The 22,280-nt window shown below is 51.0% G+C and overlaps 1 protein-coding gene across 1 annotated transcript in view; it reads right to left on the bottom strand.

Moving 5' to 3' along the window:
• LOC109026351 (intraflagellar transport protein 122 homolog) overlaps positions 1-22,280 on the bottom strand; it is a 44,348-nt gene that overhangs the window by 14,651 nt on the left and 7,417 nt on the right. The window contains exon 2 of the mRNA XM_019024408.4: positions 12,962-13,098. The gene's annotated coding sequence lies outside the window, so the exon portion shown is untranslated. The remainder of the gene's footprint in view (positions 1-12,961; positions 13,099-22,280) is intronic.

Below are 22,280 nucleotides of genomic sequence, written 5' to 3'. Positions count from 1 at the left end.
GCGGAGCTTGCAGTGAGCTAAGATCACACCACTGCACTCCAGCCTGGGCGAAAGAGTGAGACTCCGTCTCAAAAAACAAAAAGAAACAAACAAACAAAAACCAAGCTGTGACCCAGCCACCTTGGGCACATGTTCTCAGGACCTCCTTAGGCTTTGTCAGGCCATGGCCCTTGACCTTAGCAAAAGAAACCTAAGGTAATGGAGACTTGTGTCAAATACTTTTTGGTTTATAGCCATTTACCCTCTGACAGCAAGACGTGGCTGCTCCCGAGAGCTTATCTTTTACACTGCGCCATCCTTCTCACCTTCCCCTCCTTTAGCCGGGCAGCAGGCATGGGCTGGGGAACAGGTGACCTAGCTCAGCTACATCCTAGGCTTGTGACTTAGGGTAAATCCATTAACTTTTTTTTTTTTTTTTAGATGGAGTCTCACTCTGTTGCCCAGGCTGGAGTGCAGTGGTGTGATCTCAGCTCACTGCAACATCCACCTCACAGGTTCAAGCGATTCTTGTGCCTCAGCCTCCCAAGTAGCTGGGATTACAGGCATGCGCCACCACGCCAGCTAATTTTTGTATTTTTAGTAGAGACAGCATTTCACCATGTTGGCTAGGCTGGTCTCAAACTCCTGACGTCAAGTGATCAACCCACCTCGGCCTCCCAATGTGCTGGGATTACAGGTGTGAGCCACCGTGCCCAGCCTAAATCCATTAACTTCTGTTTGGATGCCCTGCCCAGCTCAGGCTACCATGGGCAAACAAGAGAGGTGCTCCAGAATTGAGGAAGCACTGGGCAAAATGCAGGCATGATCGTTAACCTCTGTAAGTGGACCCAGGTTCAGCTACATGAGCCAAACATGAAAGGTGAGGGCTGGTGGGAAGAAAAGCAGGTTTAATTGGAGAGCCGGCAAATGGAGATGTCAAATGAGCGTTCTAAAGGAGCATCTTACCTTTTCAAATTGACCATAGGGGTTTTAAAGCAAAACTTGGCATGGGAGATATGGGAATGGTGCAGGGCACAGAGTCTGTGTCTTTGTCCCCATGGCTGTCTCAGGTCATTGCTGGTCTGGAGGTCTGATTGGTGTTATCGTGACTTTGGCCCAATGGTGGTGGACTAATTGTTCATGACTCCCCCTAAGCGGGAGTATTCCACAGAGGCTCCATGCCTGGTTTGTTTCAAGATTCGCCTCTGGGGTTTCTTAAACAAGAGCATAATTAGATAAACATGCATTGCCAGAGAGGAGTGTCTACAGAGGGAAGGAATGAAGGGGTGAGAGTAGAGAGGTGAAAGAAAAACAAAGTAGGTGATTTTTAAAACTGAGGTCCCAGCAGCCAAACAACCACTGGCCTCGAGATAAGCAACATTAAAACCATTTACACTCCTCTAATGTTGACTGACTGACAACCGGCCCCGTTCTACCAGCCACAGCTACGGCTTTAATTAGACAAGAGACTGATTTCAGTAACTTTCCCCTGATAAAAAGACCACCGAGCTTGCATTAGTTCTGGCCGGTCTACAAAAATCACACACTTGGATGCCTTTGTGTCCCGAAAAAACCTTTTGACATATAGGGCCTAATTGTAACACATTTAAATGGTCCCCACTCCAAACTGAACATGGGTCATATGTCACATGTGTATTTGTTCAATACACATGTCAGGACCACTTTCATGAGCATTCATAGCTCCTCCCAAAGCCTGTTAAATATGTATAATTAGCCAACCTGTCCTCAGATCCCCACTGGAGCTCTGGGTACAATTGACAGTGGGAAACATGGACTATAATTTTGACTGACCAGCCTGAACAACAAAGTGAGAGCCCATCTCTACAAAAAAATCAAATTTGCCCTGGGTGGTTGCACACACCTGTAGTCCCAGCTACACGGAGGCTGGAGCAGGAGGATCACTTGAGCCCAGGAGGTCGATGCTGCAGTGAGCCACTTTCATGCCACTGCACTCCAGCCTGGATGAAGGAGTGAGACCCGGTCTCAAAATGATAATAATAAATTTTAAAGAGACTGAATGTTGTGTGTACTTCCTGGATAACTCCAGAAACATATTCTCAGCCCTGTGAGACATACACAAGTAAACTAGTGCTATGTCTGATCCCACAATATCTAAATCAATGGCTTTTATCATGGTTTGTATCAGGCCCCTTCTGGTGGAAAAATTGCTCATGATTTTGGCCATGATTATAGGAACAGGCTTATTCTTCTGCTGTGGACTCTATTGCTGTTGTGTGCCATGCATGGGAATGCAGGACCAGTTCTCCCAGGGGCTTCTGGCCCTTTGCACCATGATGCTTCAAAAGATTTTGTCTGTAAGTTCAGGGACTTGCAAATACTTTTAACTCCAAGTAGATCCGTTCCATTCCACAGCTCCCTAACTACTCCCCTTTTCAGTCGGAAGTAGCCAGAATTAGTATATTGCTCATTTTCCATGGAAATGGAATGGAACTTGACAGTAAGGATTTTGTAACCAGAGACTTCAGTTTTGCTGTTTTGGTTACTGTGGCCTTATAGCATAGTTTGAAGTCAGGTCATGTGATGCCTCTGGCTTTGATCTTTTTGCCTAGAATTGCTTTGGTTATTGGGGCTCTTTTTATTTTTTATTTTTTTATTTTTATTATTTTTTTTTTGAGACAGAGTCTCGCTTTATCGCCCAGGCTGGAGTGCAGTGGCGCGATCTCGGCTCACTGCAAGCTCCACCTCCCGGGTTCATGCCATTCTCCTGCCTCAGCCTCCCAAGTAGCTGGGACTACAGGCGCCCACCAACACGCCTGGCTAATTTTTTCGTATTGTTAGTAGAGACGGGGTTTCACCGTGTTAGCCAGGATGGTCTCGATCTCCTGACCTTGTGATCCACCCGCCTCGGCCTCCCAAAGTGCTGGGATTACAGGCGTGAGCCACCGTGCCCGGCCTATTGGGGCTCTTTTTTTCTTTTTTGGTTACTTGTTGTTAAATCAAGTTTAGCCTAAAGCTGCCTCCTTACATATTTTAAGTTCAGCCTAAAGGTTTCTCTGTACATTGTGAACTATAACAAGTGGAGGTATAAACGGACCATAGCCTACACTTGTGCCAATCACTGAGTTTTGGACAATCAAATGTAGCCATCTGTTCAAACTGTATTCAATAAGGCAAATGCCAACCTGTAACCAGTCCAGCTGTTTCTGTACCTCACTTCTGTTTTCTGTACATCACTTTCCTTTTTCTGTCCATAAATCCTCCACCACTTGGCTGTGCCGGAATCTCAGAGTCTACTGGCTCAGGAGGCTGCCCAATTCACGAATTGTTCATTGCTCAATTAAGCTCTTTTAAATTTAACTTGGCTGAAGTTTTTATCAATGTGAATTTTAGAATTTTTTTCTAGTTCTGTGAAAAATGACATTGGTACTTTGATACGAATAGTGTTGAATCTGTAGATTGCTTTAGGCAGTATGGCCATTTTAATTATATCGATTCTTCCAGTCCATGAACACGGAATGTTTTTCCATTTGTTTGTATCATCTGTGATTTATTTCAGCAACAAAAACAACCCTATTAAAAAGTGGGCAAAGATATGAACAGACATTTCTCAAAATAAGACATACATGCAGCCAACAAACATGAAAAATGCTCAACATCACTAATCATCAGAGAAATGCAAATCAAAACCACAATGAGACACAATCTCGCATCAGTCAGAATGGCTATTATTAAAAAGTCAAGAAACAATAGATGCTGGCGAGGCTGAGGAGAAAGGGAATGCTTATACACTGCTGGTGGGAATGTAAATTAATTCATACACTGTGGAAAGCAGTTTGGAGAGTTCTCAAAGAACTTAAAACTACCATTCGACCCAGAAATCCCATTACTGGGTATCTATCCAAAATAAAATAATTCTACCAGGCCAGGCACAATGGCTCATGCCTGTAATCCCAGCACTTTGGGAGGCCAAGATGGAAGGATCGCTTCAGCTCAGTTTGAGACCAGCCTGGACAACCAGGGAGACCCTGTCTCTGCAAAAAAAAAATTTTTAAATTAGCCAGGCATGGTGGTGCCTGCTTGTGACCCCAGCTACTTGGGAGGCTGAATTGGGAAAATCAATTGGGCCCAGAGAGTCAAGACTTCAGTGAGCTGTGATCACATCTCTGACAGAGCGAGATGCTGTCTCAAAAAAAAAAAAAAACAAATCATTCTGCCAAAAAGCCATGTGCACTCACATGTTCATCGCAGCACTATCACAATAGTAAAGACATGGAATCAACCTAGGTGTCCATTAATGGTGGATTGGATAAAGAAAATACGGTACCTATACACCATGGAATACCACGCAGTCATAGAAAAGAACAAAATCATGTCCTTTGCAGCAACATGGCTGCAGCTGGAGGCCATTCTCCTAAGCAAATTAAAACAGGAACACAAAACCAAATACCACATGTTCTCACTTACAAATGGGAGCTAAATATTGAGTACTCATGGATATAAAGATGGCAACAATAGACGCTGAGGACTACTAGAGGGAGGAGGGAGAGAGGGGAGCAAGAGTTGAAAAACTAACTCTTGGGTACTGTGCTCAGTACCTGGGTAATGAGGTCATTTGTATCCCAAAGCTCAGCATCACACAATATACCCATGTAACAAACCTGCACATGTGCGGCCTGAATCTAAAGCAAAAGTTGAAATTATTATTATTATTATTCTGAGACAGGGTCTTGCTCTGTCATCCAGGCTGGAGTGCAGTGGCAGGATCACAGTTCACTAAAGCCTCAACTTCCTGGGACAGGGGCCGTCCATGGACATCTCTGCAGAGCAGCAGGCCCTTTCCAACCTGGGCAGCTTGCACAGGACTGCATGAACATCGCCTAAAATCTTCCCCACAGGCCAGGTGCAGTGGCTCACATGTGTAATCCCAGCACTTTGGGAGGCTGAGGTGGAAGGACTGGTTAAGTCCACGAGTTCCAGTCCAGCCTGGGCAACATAGCAAAACCCTGTCTCTACAAAAAATACAAAAGATAGCTGGGCATGGTGGCACGCTGCTGTGGTCCCAGCTACTCAGGAGGCCGAGGTGAAAAGATCTCTTGAACCCAGGAGGCGGAGGTTGCAGTGAGCCGTGATTGTGCCACTGGGCGACACAAGGGAAAAAAAAAATCTTCCCTGCAGCCCAGCTCTGAGCATCACCAGTGACTCTGCCTGCCACTCCCCACTTGCTGTGCTGTGGCCACCCCTCCATTCCTTCCCACCGGCCAAGGCCAGTCCTGCGACACTCCTTCGGTGTACTTTTCAGGTCCTGTGCAGCAGCTGACCCCATATAGGTTTCCTGCGCCATGGCCTGGAGTGGCCCCTGCGGCCCTTAGGAACCTGCTCGCCCACGAGGACACCCTGCCCCCATCTGAGTCAACCGAAGCTGCCCAGGGACACCAGGGTACCCTTCCCTCTACTCCAGGCAAAGCCACCAGGACCTCTGCAAGCAGCTGGGATGGGGTGGAGAAGCAGCCCCCACGTGATTCTGGGAAAACCCACACACCACACACATATGCCACACGCACACCACACAAACACAGATACACACACACCACACACAGACCACACAAACACTTATACACATACACCACACACACACACACACCCTACACACAAACACACGCACACCCCACACAAACACACACCACACACACACCATGCACACACCACACAAACACACATGCAGACACCACACACACCAAACACACATACACACACCACACACACATACACACACACCATACAAACATATACACACACCACACATACCACACAATCACACATGCACCAAACACACATACACACACACCACACAGACATACAGACATACCACACACACCACACACACACAAACACACACACCAAACACACACCACACACACATACACTACACGCCATGCACACATACACACACACCACATACACATACAGCGCATACATACATCACATATACATTCACCACACACTACACACACTACACACGTACACGACACACCCACACACACCACACACATACACATAAAACGCACATACCATCCATACCCTCACCCACACCACACACTATGCACATATGCCACACACACAACACTCACATACACACCCAAACACACCACACATCACACACCCACAGCACACACCCATACCACATACATACATATATACAAACACCACACACATATACTGCACACCACACACAGATGCCAAACCACACACCATATGCATACACATACAATACACACCACACCCACACCAACACCCACACTCACATCACAACCACACACCACACACATACCACACACCACACACACCACCCATACCACATCCACACACACACCACACACACACACACACCACATACCACACATATACACATACACCACACCACACACCACATTCAGACCACACGCTACACAACACACCCACAACATACCACACACAAACACAGCAAACACCACACACATACACCTATATCACACACCATACCACACACCCACACACCACACACCCCAGCCACTCCACATCCACACACACCCACACACACCACACACATGTCACACACACACCTGCATGCACACACCACACACATGCACATACACAATACACACCACACCTCCACGCCACACCCACACCCACACTACACACATCACACACCTACCAAACACATCACACCCACATCACACATCACAACGTACACATATACCACACACATACAACACCCATACTGCTCACACTACACACCTACCACACATACCACATCCATACAACATGCATTCACACACACCACACTCACCACACATATACACACCATACCGCAAATACACCTACACACACCACACCTATACCACACACAAACATATCACACACATACCCCACACCACACACATACACTCTACACATATGCACATGCACATCATACACATTCACCCACCACACCCTCCACACAGTACACACATACACACCATACCACACACAATATACACACAGCACACTCACATATACCACACACATACACACCACACTCATCACTTATATCAAAAACACACTACACACAGCACATCCACACCACACACATCAAAACACAACACACACTCCCCCCCCTTATCATTTATAAGCAGTTACAGAGTTGTTTCAACTGTGAGCAAACCATGACCAGGGAAGACTGTAAGGAAATTCACCGTGTCCCCTCACTGACTTCGCCTTGGGGGGCCTCTCCAGACTCTTATTTCTCTTTCTGCTTCCTTAGACTTTCTAGATCAGAAACAACATCACGTCTGTAACCAACAACAACCTGAAAAAGTGACTTTCATAAAAATCCGGGGCTAGATCCCTTTCCAGATAACGAGGTTGAGAGTGTGAACTGAGCGCCCCAGGTCAGGGTGAACGCCTGGCAGGGAAGTGCACCTGACTCCTGACAAACAGGCAGCTGAAAGGCCAAGAGAGTGGGGAAGAACGGCTGCTAGCCCCTGCTCTCCAGGCTGGGCTGCTTTCTGGAAGATGGCACAGCAGGGAGGGCAAGCAAGCCGGCCCAGTGTGGACACCTTATGTATTCCACCTCAGCCTCCAAAATAGATAGGAAGTGCATGCCACCACGCCTGGCTAATTTTTAAAATTTTTGGTAGACAAAGGGTCTCACTATGTTGCCTAGGCCAGTCTGGAACTCTTGGCCTCAAGCAATGCTGGGATTATAGGCCTGAGCCATCGTGCCTCATTTCTAAGTTAGAAATGATAATTTCTTGGGACGATCCAATGAGATCACAGGCATAGGAGGGTGAGTTAACAGTGGAAAGCCGTAACATGAGCCTGGAAACAAAAGTATCAGTCCCCATCTTGGGGACCCCATCAAGCCAGGACCCCGTTCCTGGTTCCCCGAGTCCTGCCTCACTGCACCGCTTCAATGACAAGCAGCTGCATTCAACTCACCTTTGGGGGGACTGCCTGTGAGTTATGCTGTTTACTCTGCACAACAAACGCGTGAGGCAAGTCTCACTCTTCCATCTGCAGCAGGGGGAATGGGAGGTCCTCAAAGAAACAGAAGTTGGCTCCCCCAAGGCCACATGGCCAGGAAGGATGGTGACCGGAGCTCAGACTCCAGGCTCCCGACCTTCCCTATGTACCCACCAGTTCCCCTGTGCCTTTGTGTGCTATTTCCAAGCTGGGCAGGAGTCCTGGGGAGGAGACATAGGGAAAGACTGATTTAAGATTTCTTTCTTCTTTTTTAGAGACAGGTCTCACTCTGTCACCCAGGCTGGAGTGCAGTAGTGTGATCAGAGCTCACTGCAGCCTTGAACTCCTGGGCTCAAGGGATCCTCTCATCTCAGCCTCTCAAGTAGCTGGGACTACAGGTGCACACCACCAGGCCCAGCTAGATTAGTCTTGAACTGCTGGCCTCAAGTGATCCTCCCTCCTCAGACTCTCAAAAGTGCTGGGATTACGGGTGTGGGCCATTGCGCCCAGCCTGATTTAAGATTTCATGTGCAAAGTGCAGACCCACGAGGTCACAGGCACGGCTGTGATATCCATTATCCTGGACAGAAGCACCACATTTTTCCCCAAGTGATGTTTCCCCTATGGAAAGCTTTGTCTACAGGGGAAATAGCATTTTCATTTCCAGGATTCCAATACAATAGGGTGTGTTCTAAAAAAACACAAAAATCACAGTGCCATTCATCTGTGTTGCTGAGAGAGTTCACTTGTAGACATAAACCCTGTGGCTTGTCGGATAGCTTTGTTACATTAAAATCCTGCTAGTTAGGACAAATGGGAAAATAATGTGGGGAAATTATTATGGAGTACTTTAAAAGAATCTGCATATTGGGGGATGGGGGAGGGAGAGTGTCAGGACAAATAGCTAATGCTTGCAGGGCTTAATACCTAGGTGACAGATAGGTGCAGCAAACCACCATGGCACACGTTTACCTATGTAACAAACCTGCACCTTCTGTATATGTATCCTGGAACTTAAAGTAAAATTTTAAAAAGAGAAAGAAATACATTGTTTTCCAATCCACAATGACACTCCAGCCAACTGCAGCCGCTGCCAAGAGTCGTCTTACTTCAATGCTTCAGACATTTTCTCTATCCACTCATTCTACCACGTGCAAAAGTCTGTGCTGGCACCTCACACCTATTTGGATGGCTCCTATCAAAAAACAGATGCTAACAATTGTTGGCGAGCATGTGAAGAAATTGGAACCCTATGTACTATTGGTGGAAATGAAAAACAGTGCAGCTGCTATGAAAACAGTATGGTGGTTCCTCCAAAAATTAAGCACAGAATTAACGTATGGTCCAGCAACCCCACTTCTGGGTATATACAGGAAAGAAAGAAAAGTTGGGTCTCAAAAAGATCTTTGTACATCCACATGAATAGCAGCATTACTCACAACAGCTACAGTGTGGAAGCAACCCAAGTGACCATCGATGGAGGAATAAACAGAATGTGGTGCACCCATCCTTATAGTCAGCCTTAAAAAGGAAGGAAATTCAACATGGATGAACCTTGAGGGCATTACTCTAAGTGAAATAAGCCAGTCACAAAAGAATAAATACTGTGTGATTGTCCTTAGATGAGGTCCCTGGAGCGGTCAAACTCATGGAGACAGAAAGTGGAATGGGGGTTGCCAGGGGCTGGGGGAGGAGGAATGGGGAGTCAGTGTTTCATGTTTGGGAAAATGAAAAGTTCTGGAGATGGATGGTAGTGACGGTTGTATGATAATGTGAATGTACTAATACCCCTGACTGTACACTCAAAGATGGTTACGATGGTCAATTTTATGTTATGTGCATTGCACCACAATAAAAAAGGGACTCTGTGAGCTCATCCTCCAGGGTGGAGTGTGTGCGGGCAGCCTGGGGAGGGAGCACGGCTAGAACATGAGGGAGGGCCAAGTGGAGGATGAGCTTGCAGCATCCATGCCTGCGCCCTCGCTGCCCCACCGTGGAGTGCCCCGGGGGGGTGCCCTGGGACAGGGAGGCCACATCTGAAGCCAGGCAGCACAGCTGGACCGAGCCCCCCAGTAGGGTCAGCCCTGACCAGGGGCCAGTTCAAAGTCAGCAGGGTGGGCAAGAGTCACACTCAAACCAACGCCCCAAGGAAGCAGCACGAGAACCAGCAGCAGCTTCCGGGCTCAAAGCAAGTGACTCAGCGCACCGACTGCCCTGGCTGCCTGGGCTGCGGTGCCACTTCTCATCAGAGGGATGGCTGTTGTCCCTTTGGCTGAGCCCAGGTGAGGCAGCCAGCTTACATTCAGGGGTGGGAACACATGTGGGCAGACACTGGACTCACACTCGGCAAGCGAGAGGCACGCAGCCCACGAGGCCCCAAAAAACTAAACCCTCCCGTTCCCAATTCAGGCACGAAGAGAGATGGAGGCAGATGGTGTCCACTAGTCCAGTTGCACTTGCTTGCTCTATCTCCATCTCTCTCCCTCCCTCTCCTTCTCTCCAATACAGTAAATTAGCGTAGATTAAATGTGCCTGGCCTGCAATTCCCTGTAATGTATTCCTTTCCCTGGGCCCAGCTAAACCGTTAGCCAATATTTGCTGCACAGCTGCAGAGTCATTCCCCAAGGCCTCCGTGCACGCCAGCTTCCTCACGCAGGCTGTGCTGCGGCCTCCTTCCAGACCAGTGCAGCCTGTACAATTCCAGGGAGGCATCGGCTCTCACAGCCCAGCACCCCCATGCCCTCCCTGCCCTCCCATGTGCCTGGGGCTGGGCTCTCCCTGCAGCACAACCCTGCCTCCGTGCCCTCTAAGAGGACCACACCGAAGGCCTCCAGTTGGCCTGCACTTTGGATTTCTAATACCAGCTGCCTATGCCAGGGGCTTTCCAAGTCCAAGTCCACAGCTCCTTCCTCCTGAGAAGCTGAGCGTGAATAATCCACTGCATCCCAGGGAGGATGGGCCAGTTCTGGATGATGCTGTGTGTATTTCCTCAGTGATATGGTTTGGCTGCATCCCCCACCCAAATCTCAACTTGATTTGTATCGCCCAGAATTCCCACATGTTGTGGAAGGAACCCAGGGGGAGGTAATTTAATCATGGGGGCCAGTCCTTCCTGTGCTAGTCTCGTAATAGTGAATAAATCTCACGAGATCTGATGGGTTTATCAGGGGGTTCTGCTTTTGCTTCTTCCTCATTTTTTCTTGCTGCCATGTAAGAAGTGCCTTTCGCCTCCTGCCATGATTCTGAGTCCTCCTCAGCCATGTGGAACTGTAAGTCCAATTAAACCTCTTTTTCTTCCCAGTCTCAGGTATGTCTTTATCAGCTGCCTGAAAATGGACTAATACAGTAAATTGGCACCAGTAGAGTGGGGCATTGCTGAAAAGATACCCGAAAATGTGGAAGTGACTTTGGAACTGGGTAACGGCAGAGATTGGAACAGTTTGAAGGGCTCAGAAGAAGACAGGAAAATTTGCAGCCTGACTATGCAACAGAAAAGAAAACCCCATTTTCTGGGGAGAAATTCAAGCTGGCTGCAGAAATTAGCATAAGTAGCAAGGAGCCTAATGTTAATCCCCAAGACCATGGGGAAAATGTCTCCAGGCTATGTCAGAGACCTTCATGGAGGCCCCTCCCATCACAGGCCCAGAGGCCCAGGAGGAAACTGTGGTTTTGTGGGCCATGCCCAGGGTCCCTGTGCTGTGTGCAATCTAGGGACTTGGTGCCCTGTGTCCCAGCTGCTCCAGCCATGGCTGAAAGGGGCCAATGTATAGTCGGGCTGTGGCTTCAGAGGGTGCAAGCCCAAGCCTTGGCAGCTTCCACATGGTATTGATCCTGTGGGTGCACAGAAGTCAAGAATTGAGGTTTGGGAACCTCTGCCTAGATTTCAGAAGATGTATGGAAATGCATAGATGCCCAGGCAGAAGTTTGTTGCAGGGGCGGGGCCTTCATGAAGAACCTCTGTTAGGGCAGTGCAGAAGGAAAATGTGGGGTTGGAGCCCCCACACAGAGTCCCTACTGGGGCACTGCCTAGTGGAGCTGTGAGAAGATGGCCACTGACCTCCAGACCCCAGAATAGTAGATCCATCTACCACTTGCACCATGCACCTGGAAAAGCTGTAGACACTCAGTGCCAGACTATGAAAACAGCCAGGAGGGAGGCTGTACCCTGCAAAGCCACAAGGGCGGAGCTGCCCAAGACCGTGGGAACCTACGTTTTACATCAGCGTGACCTTGATGTCTAAGGAGATCATTTTGGAGCTTTAAAATTTGACTGTCCTGCTGGATTTTGAACTTGCATGGGCCTTGTAACCCCTTTGTTTTGGCCAGTTTCTCTCATTTGGAATGGCTGTTTTTACCCAATACCTGTATTCCCATTGTATCTAGGAAGTAACTAGCTTGCTTTTGATTTTACAGGCTCATAGACAGAGACTTTGGGGGACTGTTGGGAAGGCATAATTAGTTTTGAAATGTGAAGACATGAGACTTGGAGGGGCCAGGCAGGGGCAGAATGATATGGTTCGGCTGCGTCCCCACCCAAATCTCAACTTGGATTGTATCTCCCGGAACTCCCATGTGTTGTGGGAGGGACCCAGCAGGGAGGTAATTGACTCATGGGGACTGGTCATTCCCAACGCTATTCTCGTGATAGTGAACAAGTCCCACAAGATCTGATGGGTTTATCAGGGGGTTCCGCTTTTGCTTCTTCCTCATCTTCTCTTGCTGCCACCATGTAAGAAGTGCCTTTTGCCTCCGGCCATGATCCTGAGGCCTCCCCAGCCATGTGGAATTGTAAGTCCAATTAAACCTCTTTTTCATCCCAGTCTCGGGTATGTCTTTATCAGCTGTGTGAAAACAGACTAATACACTCGAGAATTCTCTTTTGCACTTTCCAAGAACACTGCAGCAGCCTGACGCCCAGCACTGGAGCTAAGCCCCTCACAAGCTTCCGAGGCTCCGGCCCTGCCCTCCTCCAACCTTCCCCATCACTATGCAGTGGAGACAGTATCCACACATCACTTACCTTCCTGCAGGGGGAGGCTCAGGAGTCTTGGCCCAGGAATATCACAGGCCTTGAGCAGGTCACTTCACTCTTCTGAGCCTCCGAGTCCCGGTCCTCAGCAAAGGGAGGTGGGGGAAGCAGCCCTTTCACAGCCCAGCCTGGTGAAAGAATAGCAATCTTGGAGGCAGACGCACCAGGTTTTGAATCCCGGTTTCATCAAATGTCACTTATGTGGCTTGGGCTGTGTGACCTGGCTGTGGTATCCCCCAGGCTGGGGGGACCCAGTGAGGTAGAATGAATGCCAAGTGCCCGGCACAGGGTAAGTCCTGCCCTTACCTTGGGTGCCCTCCCAGGGCTCCAGTTCGGCCTCTCATCTAGTCCCACACACTCACTGCAGGAGGATGTTTCACGCAGCTGGCAGGGGTTGCACCTCCCTGGGCCCAGGGAAGGGAACCGCAATCTCCAAGCCCCCACTGCCACCTCCACTGCAGAGGCGCCAGCTGCCAGGCCACCCACCCCTCCCCTAGGATAATTGCCTGCAGTGCTCAGGAGGAGGGGGCTGATGCGTGTCCAAGCAGCTTAACCCCAGGAGCTCCAGCAACTACTCTAGATTATCCCAATCTACACAGATAAAGCCAGGCCCCTGGAAACTGCAGGCAGACACATGCCACAGCCACTGGAGTCCACTAACAGCCGGGGCTTCTCCGCTCTGAGTTTTCCTAAGAAGGAGAGTGTCTCGGGGGCCGATCTCCGCGGAGCTGAGTGGGCTTCAGGCAGCCTCAGGAGTCGTGTGTTTCTCCCTGTGCCCACCCCGATGGGGACATTCCTAGGGGAGAAGGGGAAGGAGGCAGGCCCTGAGGCCTTGTAAATAAACGCCATCCACATGGAGGGCATGGCCCGCTGAGGACTGAAAGTACCATGGCCAGTCAATGACTCCAGGAGGCCGAGTGGGAGGTGAGGAGGCTGTGACTCTATAAACACAGCAGCACAGACCCCAGATGCCTCCCTCTGGCAAGATCATCACGTACTATCACTCGAGAGAGACAAGAGTCAGGTAGAAGGTAGAGACCTTGTATGCTGTTCCCTGATGCATCCTCTGGCTAGCAGTGCCTGACACACAGTAGGTGTGCAGTAAAGGTGTGTTGGATGACTGAGCGATCTCCACCCTCATGGAGCTCGCAGTCTGTGTGGACAAGACACAGGGCAGAAGAACAGTGTAAGCACAGCCTGAAGAAATGAGGATCCAGCCTCTGCTTTCACACCTGTGATAACGGGGGTCTCACCACCTCCTCAACAGCAATGAACATGAAAGGCCTTCTTGGCAGTGAGGTCTTCATCCTGTCGCTCCTGAACCCAGGACTTCTAATAGCGTGCCCATGAAATTTACTGAATCAGGAAGGGAGGGAGGAAATATCCCTGCCTGGGGCCTCTGTCTTCTGGGCCCCCACGGCCCCCCTCTGCCCCCTGCCCCAGGTCAGCCTTACAAACAAAGACCCCAACTCAGGATCTGGGCTCTTCAGGCATCCACCCCCGAGTCCTGTTTTGGGAGCAGGGTCTTCAGCCACCTCCCTGGACGCCCCTCCCCCAGTAGGAGCCCACAGAGCCGGCAGGCGAGTCACCATCCTTGCCTCTCCATGGCCCTAAAAAAAGGTCTGATCCCCTCACAGCCCATCCCTGAAGGCCAGGCCGGGACCCACGAACTGGCACCACTCCAGCCCTTCTCAGCCGCCACACTGAGCCCAAATCCAGGCGCCCAGCCTCCGGGCCTTTGCCCTGGAACTTCCCTCTTCCTGGAAGGCCCTCTCTCCCTGCCCCCATCCTGGCAGATGAAATCCCTAAAAGCCCACAGCAAATGCCGCACCCTCCAAGCAGCCCTCGCCCACCCTCGCAGGCACAGTCCCTCCACGCTGGTTTCGTGTCCCCAGAACCCTTCTCTCCATGGCCAGAGGACCTGAGACCCCCACGGCCCTGTGTTTTTGAGCCCCTGTGGGCGCGTGTCGGTGCCCAGCCTCTGTGAGAGGCCCTAGTGGTGGCTCAGCAGCTCTGGAGTCAGGCAGTCCAGAGTCTGAATGCCGCCTCTGCCCCATGTGCGCTGTGCCTCTGAGGGGCAGGTTTCTTAACCTCTCTGAGCCTCAGTTTTCTCACCTGTAAAGTGGAGCTAATCGTACCTTCCCACCAAGGTTGTTGTGAAGATTAGATGAGATAAAAGAGGTCTCATTCCTGGAGCAGAGCCTGGCACAAAGGCGGCTCTGATAAGCTGCAGCTATTGACAAGCATCTCAATAATGATAATCGTATCATCCCATTTGCATCTGGTGGGTTTTAATGAGTGCCAGTGGCTCACGCAGCTTAGGAGAAACTCGGGCACACCTGTGTCTGGGGTGAAAAGGCCAGCCAGAGAGACAAGCCAGGGCCAAGTGTTGTAGAGGGATCTTGGCAGCTGGCTATGCGTGCGGGAAGCAGAGGCAATGAGCAGCCCTGTCTGTCAGGCCTGAGCTCAGATTCAGGATGCAGGAATTACTCAAACACCCCTGTCCTAGCAGCCCCACACCAGAACTCTGCCCCTGGCCTGAGGCTCGGCATGGGTCAGCTGTGGCCATGGAGCCTCTTGGCCGTAGGGACTCCAGGGTGGTGGCTCCCAGCTGGCTTCCATCTCCTAGGGCCCTGGACTTCCAACAGATCCCACAAGCTGAGGGGGCCCCATAGCCCTGGTCTAAGCCAGCCCTCTGGGTGCCATGGCCCACTAGTGTAGACGGTGCTGGTGAGGGGAGGGAGACTGGGGAGCTCTGGGAAGATGGTCAGGCCAAAGCCCAGGGCAATCGATACAAAGAAGACCTTAAAATAGCACAGGCAGTGAGCCCACCTGACAGGCTGCCCTACTCCATCTCCCACTGACCCCGTAGACCCTCTGCAGCCTCTGTCCTACCACTCCCACCTACACTGGCCTCACCTCCACCTCCCTGAACGCTGCCCTGTCCCCTCCCTGCCCTGGGCCTGTGCCCCTGCTATTCCCTCTGCCTGGAGAGCCCTTCCCCAGCCCCGTATCTCAGAGCCTTCCGAGGTCAGCACTGAAGAGTCTCCTCGGCTGTGAGGCTATCACCCTCCAGGTAAGGCCCCACCCTTGCCTCTCTGTTCTCAGCCTCCTTCCACTGGGAAAGGTGGTGTCATCCCAGCTCAGAGCTGGACCACCTGCAGCTCTCCCGCTCACCTGTGTGCAAGCTGGGGCCTCGCTCACACTGGAGGCTTCTGCGCACAGGCCTGGAGTGGAGCAGGAAATCAGGAAATGTTTGTAGCAGGCAGGAAAGAGGGGAAAAGGAACCTCGCTCCCACCCAACAGATAACCAAGGAGGAAGACTAATGCCAAAGGTGTCACATGTTACAGTTTCTAGCCTTACCTGAAATAAAAGGAGGAAGGTCTCTGCCGGATCCCCCCAACACACATTGCAGCACACACAGCACATACACACGTGTGCACACATGAACACACATACTAACATACCACTAAGGGGCCAGGCGGTCATTCCAACACCTTTGCTTATGAGTGGCAAAATTCCACTTGGAGGGGAGGGGGTTCACAGGGGACCCTGGCAGGCTCCCTCCCACAGGCACCAGGTACCCCGTTGGTCACCAGGCCTGGCCACTGTGTGTCTGCCCCACCTTTCTCCCCCAGCAAAGCAGGTGGCTGTGCGCTCCCAACAGCCCTGGCTCAGCCAAGGACCTGCCAGCCTCTGCACATCACTAGTACTACTCCTGGGGGGCCTGGTGTCCAGCCCCCTCTGCCCACTATAGGGAGGGCTCATCATGTGTCCATGCAGGCCTTGCCTCCAGCCTCCACTCCACTGTCTGCGGAGGGGCCTCATCTGACCAGCCCAAGGGGCCAGGGAATGCACAGCCCCCTCTGTGGCAGCAGTTTCGGCCGCATGGCCAGGCCTGGGATGTCTCCACATCTGTGGATCACCCCACTGCACAGGAACGTGACTGCATGGGGGGCCAGGCTGGAGGGCCCAGGCCCGCTGAGGGCGTTGGACCCTGCACGTTCCTCTCTACCAAGCTCACAGCAATCTTGCTTTACAAACTTGGAAGCTGATGCTCCAGGGCACTAAAGACCCAGACTGTGGGGCAGGCACACAAGGCCAGAGGCTCACTACGTCTGTGTCCCCAAGTCCACGTGAGCCAGTGCAGCAGAATCCATCAAGCCCCAAATGCACTGTCAATCCCACTGTTGGAACAATTGGCAAATCAACCCATAAAGGAGTTCAAGGTCACAACGACCTTCCTATTTACCCAGCCCCATAACCACCTCTATCAACTCATAAAATAGGAGTTTCAAGAAAACCTCAGAGTCGGCCAGGCGCGGTGGCTCACGCCTGTTATCCCAGCACTTTGGGAGGCCCAGGCAGGCGGATCACAAGGTCAGGATATCGAGACCATCCTCGCTAAGACGGTGAAACCCCATCTCTACTAAAAATACAAAAAAATTAGCCAGGTGTGGTGGCGGGCGCAGCTACTCGGGAGGCTAAGGCAGGAGAATGGCATGAACCTGGGAGGCGGAGCTTGTAGTGAGCCGAAATCGCGCCACTGCACTCCAGCCTGGGAGACAGAGCAAGATTCCGTCTCAAAAAAAAGAAAAAAGAAAACAACAGAGTCAAGTTCCACCCCACTGCAAAGGACTGAAAAGTTGTATCTCCACAAAGCTGTCTTTAAAAAGTCGTCCATCCCGCCCCCAAAGAGTGACCTCTGCACTGAAAGACTCCCATCTGCAGCATTCCTAAGAGGCAGCCCTAAGCGGCTTCTGGAATACCTCTAGGGATGGGGAGCTCACCTTGTCCTTTTTTAAAACACAGCTTTATCAAGGTATAATTCACACACCACACAACCCACTCAGCTCAAATACACAAATCAGTGATATTTAGTTTAATCACAGACTGGTGCAACCATCACCACACTTAATTTCAGAACATTTTCATCACCAAAAAGAAACCCTGGGCCGGGCGCGGTGGCTCACACCTGTAATCCCAGCACTTTGGAAGGCCGAGGCGGGTGGATCATGAGGTCAGGAGATCGAGACCACCCTGGCTAACACAGTGAAACCCCGTCTCTACTTAAAATACAAAAAAATAGCCGGGCGTGGTGGCGGGCGCCTGTAGTCCCAGCTACTCGGGAGGCTGAGGCAGGAGAATAGCCTCCCGGGCGTGAACCCGGGAGGCGGAGCTTGCAGTGAGCCAAGATCGCACCAGTGCACTCCAGCCTGGGCAACAGAACAAGACTCTGTCTCAAAAACAAAAAAACAAAAAAACAAAAAAAGAAACCCTGTTCCTATTGGCTATCAGCTCTCTACTCCCTCAGCCTCCTCCACCCAGCCCCTGCCACCACTAATCTGCTTTCTGTCTCTACAGTTTTCCCTATTCTGGACATTTTGCATAAATGGAATCGTATAATATGTGGACTTTTGTGAATGGCTTCTTGCATCTAGCATGTTTTTAGGGCTCACCCATGTTGTAGCATGTATCAGGACTTCATTCTTTACACGGCTGAATAATATTCCACTGTGTGGAGAGACCACAGTGTGTTCATTCATCAACTGACGGACATTTGTGTTGTTTCCACTTTCTGGTTATTATGAATAATGCTGTTACAAACATTTAAGGATGAATTCTGTAGGTTTTCATCTCTCCTAGGTAGAGACCCTGGAGTGGAATTGCCGGGTCACAGGGTAATACATGTCTAACTGCTCGAGGCGCTGCCGGACTGTCTTCCAAAGCAGTTAGAGCATTTCACATTCTCACCCACAATGCATGAGGGCTCGTTTCTCCACGTCCTCATCTCCTCATCAACACTTGTCATTGTCTGACTTTTTGAGTAGAGCCATCCTGGTGGTGTTAGTGGCACCTCCTTGTGGTTTTGATTTACCTTTCCTTGGTGGCTAATGACGGCAAGCATCTTCTCACATGTGTACTGGTCACTGGTGTATCTTGTCTGGACACATGTCTATTCCAGTCCTTGGCCCATTTTAAAATCAGGTGATTTTTGTCATTGCTTTGACTGCTTTTTAGTTGGGTTGTCCTTTTGTTATTGAGTTATAACAGTTCTTTATACATTCTAGGTCCAAGCCCCTTATCATATATATGATTTGCAAATATTTTCTTCTTTTCTGTGTTGTCTTTTCACTTTCTTGATAGTATTCTTTGAAGCATAAAAGCTTCTAACTCTGATGGAGTCCAATTTATCTACTTTTTCTTTTGTTGCTCATGCGAATCATATTCCATTGTAGGGACAGACCACGTTCCTCTGTCACGGACACTTTCTTTGCTTCCACCTTTGGCTATTGTGAGTGATGCTGTTGTGAACATGGGTGTGCACATATCTGTTTGAGGCCCTGCTTTCAATTCTTTTGGGTCTACACTGAGAAGTGGGATTGCCGGATCATAGGGGAATTGTATTGTATGTTTAACTCCTTCGGGAACCACCACACCGTTTCCCACGGCGGCTGCACCACTTTTCCTCCCCCCAGCAATGGAGCCACAGAGGTTCTTATTTCTCCACATCCTCACCAACCAGAGAATGGCCTCTCGCAACAGACGCTGGGGGCCAAGCTCAGTGGTAGAGGCCATCTAAAGCACTCCAAGGTCAAACAGGCTTGGGAAACAGTGAGCACGTTTCTTTCCCACAAGACTCCTCAGAGTGCTCGATGTGCCAATGAGCTCAGGACCCACAAAGGGCCACGTGCGTGGGGCCCCAGACCCTCTGCTTCCTTTATGGCTGCTGAGGAACCGTGCTCTGAGGGGCAGCCTGGGGACTGGCTGGTCCCCCATGGCACAGGCCCACAGCAGGGTAAACTCAGAAAGCAAGAGGCAGCGCACATACTCAACTCCAGCCCCTCAGCGCCCTGGCATCTCACACAGGAGTATCCACTTACCAAGGTGTCAATCGTGATGGACGGGAAATAACAAAAAGGGGTCTTTCGTCAGACAGGTTGAGAACTGTGGTTCCAGAAGGCCCTGCCATCGAGGTTTGGGCAGGGTTGGGGGGGAGGTGTGACCCATCCAGACCCCCAGCTTGCCCGGCCAGTGGGCACAGGGCAGCTGCTATGCCTGACTCTCCACACTCCCTCAGTAATGCCCCAGAATGTCAGCTCTTCATGGAAACGTCAATGCTTCCTGCATAATTGGCTTCTTCCCAGTTAGAGGCCTGAGCTCTGGGAGGAAATCATGGAAAGATACAAACTCAGGTTTAGAAGGGATCCCAAAGGCCCAAACCCTCCCACGAGGATGGAGCTCCTCCAGATCGCAGGGAGGCCCCCAGGTCTCTGCTTCCCCACCTCCAGAGATGGGAGCACACCACCTCCTGGCACAGCCTCTACCCCTGGGTGCCCAGCAGAGTCCTCCCTGCCGCAGAGTTTTTCTTGAGGCAGAACTCCTATCAGAGGGAAGCTGGGGATGGGGGACAGGTGGGCAGGTCCCACCCTCCCAGCAGAAGGGAAGGAAAAACTGGCCTCCCAGTTCCCCACATCCACCTTCCCCATGCACCTATTGGCCAGATCTGAGAACGCAAGCTCCTGCTTACAAGAGACATACTGGGGACACACGGGGACCACGGCGACTGCAGAGGAAGTCAAAGCAAAGGCGTTAGCAGGAAGAGGAAAATCTGATTCATTTTTGGGTCGCATTCCAGACTTTATACCTGGCCCATCTCAGCATTTTCTGAATGGACAGACTCAGAGGAGGGAAGGAAGGGGACATCTTGTGCCCTAGAAATTCAGTGCCCAGAGCTTCCTCCTAAGGCACTGTTGGTTTGGAGTCACAGGACATTAATGAGCTTTGGAAGGGAATGTTGGTCAGCACAAAGCAGTGCCTCAGAGCCAGGCTCTGAGCCCAGGGGTTGGGGCCGAGTCCTCCCTCAGCCCCAGAGCTGCTGGGTGACCTTGAGCAAGTTGCTGAATCTCTCTGGACCTCTGGTTCCTTATCTGAGAAATGGAGGCAATGAGGAGGCCAACCTCGGGAGGCTGCCGGGAGGCTTCAGTGGCAAAGGCAGGAAGAATATGCCATCCAGGGCCGGTGCAGAGTGAGAGCCTGCCACAGGGGCCAATAGAGCCGACATCAACCTCCCCACCAGGGATGAGTCCCCTCTATGGCCCAGGCCAATCAGAAGGAGGGAGAAGACAGAGGTCCTGCCCGAGCCCAGGAGGTCAGCAGGAAGAAAGAAGCCGCCACACCCAATTATCAGGCCCCGAGAGGAAGGGTGGAAGGGCCTGGGAGGAGAATGACTTCTGCCTTGGGGATCAATGTGGGCATCACTGGTCTCCCAGTTCTGGGCCCTGGGCCCGGCCCAGGCAGGGACCGCCTGCTGTCCAGGGTGCTATGGGAGAAGGGGCGTTGGGCAGACTGCTGGGGGGGCTTCAGCCTCGTGACATCCTCTCAGCCAATCCACTTTTCCTTTAGGGTCCTGAGGGCTGAAGCAGCCCCGTGCGCTTCCTCTCCAGTGCTGCACGGGGCACACAGAGCATCTGATCTCTGCAGTGCCCACCAGGGCGTGTCTTGGGGTTCAACTCGACTTTCAGCACCACAGGCCTAACCTAGGCCACCGTCCACAGAGAAGGACCCAGGACAGGAGCACAACCTGCCAGGATGCCAGGAGGGTAGCTTCGAGTGTTCCTCTTCTGCAGTTCCCCACACAGCCACATGGGAACCATCTCCACTGTCAATCACCCCCCAACCCCCGTGACCACACAGGTGCAAAGAGACCAGAGACACATCAGGCAGGTATGGGAGCTGCCCTGGCTTAAAAGCCTCATGCCCCCCCAGGAGCCAACATCTCTACTAACAATTCCATCAGCAAAGTGTCCCGGGCACCCCACAGGGACGTGTCCAGCACAGAGTAACTGTGCTCTGTGAAGCCCAAGCCTGGTGGCCCAGCAGGTACTCATAGCCCCCCTGCCCAGATACCATTGTGCCATTAGCAATACTGCCCAGCAGCGGTACATTCTGCTTTTACCTGGTTCCCAGGGAAACAGAGCTAGAAAGTTAACCCAAGATCAAATTCTCATGCAGGGCAAAGGGTTTTGTTACCATAGTCTGCCCCATGACCTTTGGTCAACACCTTTACATGGATACCAATGCATTTTACGACCACCAGGAGTTGTATAACCGAATGGGGCATGAACATCCCTTTTGTCCCCTAACCAAGTGGACTTCCCCCGTGGTCAGTTAGTTTCATAGCCCCATGGTGCCTTTTGATCCTGGGATGAAAGGCAATGGTACGTCGGATAACACTAAATGTGTATTTAATGCACCAAAGATGGAACACTGTTTTACCAGAAGCCACTGAATGAATGACATGAAAAG

The sequence above is a fragment of the Gorilla gorilla genome, chromosome 2 (genome assembly GCF_029281585.2).
Source record: "Gorilla gorilla gorilla isolate KB3781 chromosome 2, NHGRI_mGorGor1-v2.1_pri, whole genome shotgun sequence".
Taxonomy (NCBI): domain Eukaryota; kingdom Metazoa; phylum Chordata; class Mammalia; order Primates; family Hominidae; genus Gorilla; species Gorilla gorilla.
The sequence above is the reverse complement of the archived record's forward strand: the minus strand, read 5'-3'. Positions and strand labels throughout refer to the sequence as shown.